The following is a 5,290-nucleotide window of genomic DNA, read 5'->3' on the forward strand; positions in this document are numbered from 1 at the left end:
GACACATCAGAGTGGGGTGTGAGCCCACTGAGGACACATCAGAGTGGGGTGTGAGCCCACTGAGGACACATCAGAGTGGGGTGTGAGCCCACTGAGGACACTTCAGAGTGGGGTGTCCGCCCACTGAGGACACTTCAGAGTGGGGTGTCTGCCCACTGAAGACAGAGCGAGGGGTGTGCGCCCGCTGAAGACTCTTGCTGCTCCCTCTGTGCATTAGCTAAGGAAGGTTGCTGAACAGATGGCTCGTCCAGGGCTGCACCAAACACTTGGCTTTTCTACTTTTCAAAAACTGAAATAGCCTATAATTTGGGTTTCCTACTTTTTAGGCATTATTGACATCTATTGCTATTCAAATTCAACATTGTTATTGTACATGATTCACATCTCTCCTAGAACAACCTTCTTCACTCAAGTGCTGTGTGCTGCACTCACTCACAGAGAGACACCCCAGCGGGAGCAACTTGACCCCACTAAAGCAAGGTGGTGCCCTGAACCCACAGCTGCTCCTGTGGCAGGTGCCGGGTGTGGTGAGCCCCACATTTCAGCCCCATGTTTGCCGCGGAGATTATGACCTTCCGACTCCAACATGGTCCTTGCCATGGTGACGTATTATTATTCTGACAGCCTCTATGCCGGTCTGGCTGCTGTGGACTCAGAACCTCCAGCTAGTTCTGCACATTTCCCTGACGGTTTGTGTGAGCGCTGACCTGGCCTGGCCTTCTGCTATAACACAGCACGCAGGGCACGAGATGTGAAACCTCCTGAGAATACATTTCCATCCACTGGGCTGTACATGAAATCAGCCTCCAACATGCATTACTACAAAAACAAATGCCATTTAAAAGGGCAATTACAACAAAGAAATATATTGGTGTTTCTGCTAACGTTTAACTATATAAAATGAAAAAAATAAAGGAACAAGAGAGTTAAGGAAATGAACTCAGACAATCAACATCACATCCTGGTTGATCAAACTGATTGGAAAGACGTACTCTGTGGTTAAAATTTAGAAATGGGAGAAAGAGAATGAGAAGGGGTAGATGGAGAAGTTAACCCAGAGACACGGAATCCCATTGCTCAGAAAAGATGGGAGAGCAGTGAGTCAGACACTAAAGTGGTCTGACGTTACGAGATAGAATTTATCCAAGTGACAGGCCGCAGAGGAAGCCAACCCTGACCTTGATTTATCTTTCAAGAAAAGCTTGTACATTTCCACGTGCCAAATGTCTTAGGCATAAGAAGTTTGGGATTTATCTGTATACTTAATAACACACAATTATGTGAGCATAGTATAGTGCCTTACAAGACCATTATCAGTTTTCTGCTAAAATACGTGAACTAAAGAAGGCTACCTAATACTTGATAGATTAATAGTAGTAATCAATATTTTTATCAGTAAGAAACTCTACAAGTGAGATAACATTAAGTAAAGAATTTGGTACTTCATTTAGAACCCAGGGAAAATTCAATAAATGCTAGTTCTTATAATTCTTTCTGTTGGTATATTCCAAACAAATTTTAGTACATGGATATTTTATTTTTGAAATATATTTTCACTCATAAGTCTGGAATTCCTTTCATTAAAGAAACTGAAACAATAAAAGTTCTCCAGGTAATAACACAGGACTAGAAAAAAGGGGAGGATGAGACATGGGAACATTAAAAGAATGAAACGGTTAAAAGAAACAGGATTGCAATACAATTCAGTACGTTAAAGATATTACACGGAACAGGTATTATCAGCAGGGTCCGTAGGAGGTAGATCCAGAGCAGAATTATACGTGAAGATGGGCCATTCTTGTAAGATAAATACCATGGTCTGGCTAAAATGAAATTCCTGAGTTAGAGGCCACAGGAGTGTGAAGAAGGTCATTGCCCTTGAGGACCTTTCATGCCTGTCAGCAATCAAGTTCCCCTTGACCAGCTCCAAGACAATGTGACGTTTTCTCAGTTATGGGCTAGAAGACGCCAGTGCAACAAGATGCCATGTTTGTAGAAAGGAGAGTGAGGCCTTGTATGTTGATACGGAAGTGGTTCAATCTACACTCACTCACTCTGCACAACCGTCACACAAACGTCCCCACAGCTCTGCCTTTCAGCTGGCTTCACTTATTCTTTGTTTTCTTCATAATACATTGTTCTGTCCTTCCTTGGACTGGGCCCCGGTGTTCATTCCCTCTCCCAGGTACACTTGGTGACCTTTAGCTATTAATGTTTTGTGTTCACAGAGCGCTGAACCCAAGACACCCCTGCCACAGGGCCTTCCACAGCGGCAGTCCTCCTGGCGTAAGAGAACGCACTCCCTACCAGATTTCAGGACACAGAGGTGAAGCTTCACTCACTAGATAGGTTTGAGATGAATTGAGAGGGAAGTTTCATTATGTCACCATGTTCCATTCTAACGTCCCATGTGTGTATACCAGGAGCTTTAATAATGGTGAAGACACTTACAGCGTAGAAGTTGAAAATAGCATTCAATCTTAAGCAAGATGAAGCTGAATGACCATTCCATAAAGGTCTCAGTCCACCTTTTTAGAGAAATTGTTCTCCTCTGCTTATGTAGAAATATAACCATAGCAAGGTCTTTTGCCAAATATACAAACTCACAGAAATTCAGAACTAGAAGAGACCACAGGGATGACAGAGTTCAAATCTCACGCTTGACAGACAGAGGAAAGAGACTACAGAGATAAAGAATGTTGCCCTAAGTATTCAACCAGCCAGCGACATAACTCAGTATCGAATCTAATTCTCCAATGCACTTATTTCCCAAAACAAATAAAATAAGATTTCTATCTCTTAGAGACTTTTCCAAGGTATTTTATCTGAAAAAAATCCTGAAGCTAAAATAAAGTGAGAATTAAGTGGGAGTAAGTAACCAGTGATACTTAAGAACACCCACTTAGGGCTCGGCGCCTATAGCTCAACCGGCTAAGGCGCCAGCCACATACACCTAAGGTGGCGGGTTCGAATCCCCAGCCCGGACCCGCCAAACAACGACGGCTGCAACCAAAAAATAGCCGGGCGTTGTGGCGGGCGCCTGTGGTCCCAGCTACTTGGGAGGCGGAGGCAAGAGACTCGCTTGAGCCCGGGAGTTGGAGGTTGCTGTGAGCTGTAATGCCACGGCACTCTACCCAGGGGGACAGCTTGAGGCTCTGTCTCAAAAAAAAAAAAAAAAAAAAAAAAAGAACACCCACTTAGGCAGGAAGCTCGGTTCTCTTAATGGGAGGTGAGTGATATGAGGATATGAGGTTGTCCATCCCAAACTATTTAGCTTGCTTTTCTAATAATAGCTTGTAGTTCCTGCTTGGATTCATAAAGGAAGCATGTGGAATAATGCACGATAATAACCTATAACATCTTAGCTCCTTAGAAATCCATTGGCCTCCTAATTTTCCCATCTAGAGTCAGCCCTCTGTGCTCCATGAGCTCACCGAGTCCTGGTTGTTTCCTGCTTCAATAAAAGGAGAGGTTAACCACGGATCGCTATGAACACCCCGTACATCCCACTAATTGGAAAAGTCCTTCAGAAAGAGAGTTCTAGAGTGGATTTCGATTCCCTGCACTCCCCCAGGACTGTAAGGTAAAGGGCGGGGATACTCATTCCCTACTATCCCAAACACCATTTTGGAAAATGGGTTCTTTCCTCACGGAGGTACTGAAAACACACACCTTAGAAAAAGCAAAGAAGTAACATCATTAACAATGAAAACTCAGTTTTGAAATTTGGAAGCAAATAGTTCTAATCTCTATCTGTGCCCTTCTACTGTCCGAGAGTGTGCTGAGAATAACTCTGAGCATAAACTAAAGGCCACCTTCTCTGCCTTCTATCCTGAACATGCAGAAATAAATCAGGGATATCAGAGTAAATGCAAATAATGTTATAATTATATATGCACACAGATATTGTAATAACGATTTGACTATACAGCTGTCTTGAACCTCATACCTTACAGTTCTAAGTTAATAACCTTAAGCTAATGGGACAGAGGATGTTTGGCTGAGACTAAATCATGGCTCCTAGGGGGTCAAGGGTAGGAGATTATTTGGGGGTTAATTTCTGAAGTCAGGGAAAATTTCATATAATTAAAAGAAGTTCCCTTAGGAGAATGAGAGCGAGGTCTCCTAACAGATCCACTCAGCGTTTCTTAGCTCCGGGACGCCTGCTGGCAGCCGTGTCATTTGGGCTGTGCTGCTTTTTAAAGAAAGGTACTTTGGGCTGTGTTGCTATAATAAGGTTATTTCTGTGCCCCTGCAACCCTGCTCCAGAGAGATGGACACACATTTCCTGGAGGCACATGGGGAATGAAGCCAGACCTGGACCCCGTGCTTGCTCTGGGCGCTGCATTCCAAATGGAAGCTGGTTGTAATGAAGCTACGACATAATTCCTTGGCTGCTTTTTGATATCGCCTCCTGTAAATGCAGGTCCTAAAGACACTTGTGTATGTTAAATTTTATTTTTTTGTTACAGTTTCTCCTAAACAAAATCTGAGTCACCAAATTTCTCCCAGAGAATTTATGGATCTCTGAAAGCATCTACTCAAGAGTATCAGGACTCTAGGTTACAGATACATTGAGATACAATAGTCTCCAGGCAAAAGCACTAACACCTTAGCCTGCCATGGCAAATGTGTATCTTCTTAGCATAAGACAACTGAAATAGGGGCACTGTGAATACAGATGCCAGCCACACAGCTTTCCGGGAGGCTGCCAAAAGCTGGGTTAGCAGACGAGCTTCAGTGCTGAATACACCAGCACTATGGGGAAAAAAATCTGCAAAGAAGAATTCCTTTTGAAGCTGTCACTGCAGCGAGTTAGCCTCTTTTGATTTCGTATTCAGTGCTATGGGACTAGAAATTACCAGCTTTCATTTGCCTTGTGGCAAGGAAGAGAAAATGCATTTATCCATCCTGCAAAGACAGCGACTTTCTCAAATGATGGCTGTGCTGTTCCCAGAGGAGATTAAATGGAAGGAAGACAGGACCCAGCCTGCTCTCACCATCGCCCTGTGTGCAGGGAGACAGGGCCCCAGCCTGCTCTCACCATCGCCCTGCGTGCAGGGAGACAGGGCCCCAGCCTGCTCTCACCATCACCCTGCGTGCAGGGAGACAGGACCCAGCCTGCTTTCACCATCGCCCTGTGTGCAGGGAGACAGGACCCCAGCCTGCTCTCACCATCGCCCTGCGTGCAGGGGGACAGGGCCCCAGCCTGCTCTCACCATCTCTCTGCGTGCAGGGGGACAGGGCCCCAGCCTGCTCTCACCATCGCCCTGCGTGCAGGGAGACAGGG

General features: G+C 44.9%; 1 protein-coding gene across 3 annotated transcripts in view; it reads right to left on the bottom strand.

Annotated features, from left to right (window-relative positions):
* The window catches only part of PAM (peptidylglycine alpha-amidating monooxygenase), a 149,315-nt gene that overhangs the window by 72,197 nt on the left and 71,828 nt on the right, over positions 1-5,290 (bottom strand). The window lies entirely within an intron of this gene.

Source organism: Otolemur garnettii, unplaced genomic scaffold, assembly GCF_000181295.1.
Source record: "Otolemur garnettii isolate 467f Iridium unplaced genomic scaffold, OtoGar3 scaffold00030, whole genome shotgun sequence".
Lineage (NCBI taxonomy): Eukaryota > Metazoa > Chordata > Mammalia > Primates > Galagidae > Otolemur > Otolemur garnettii.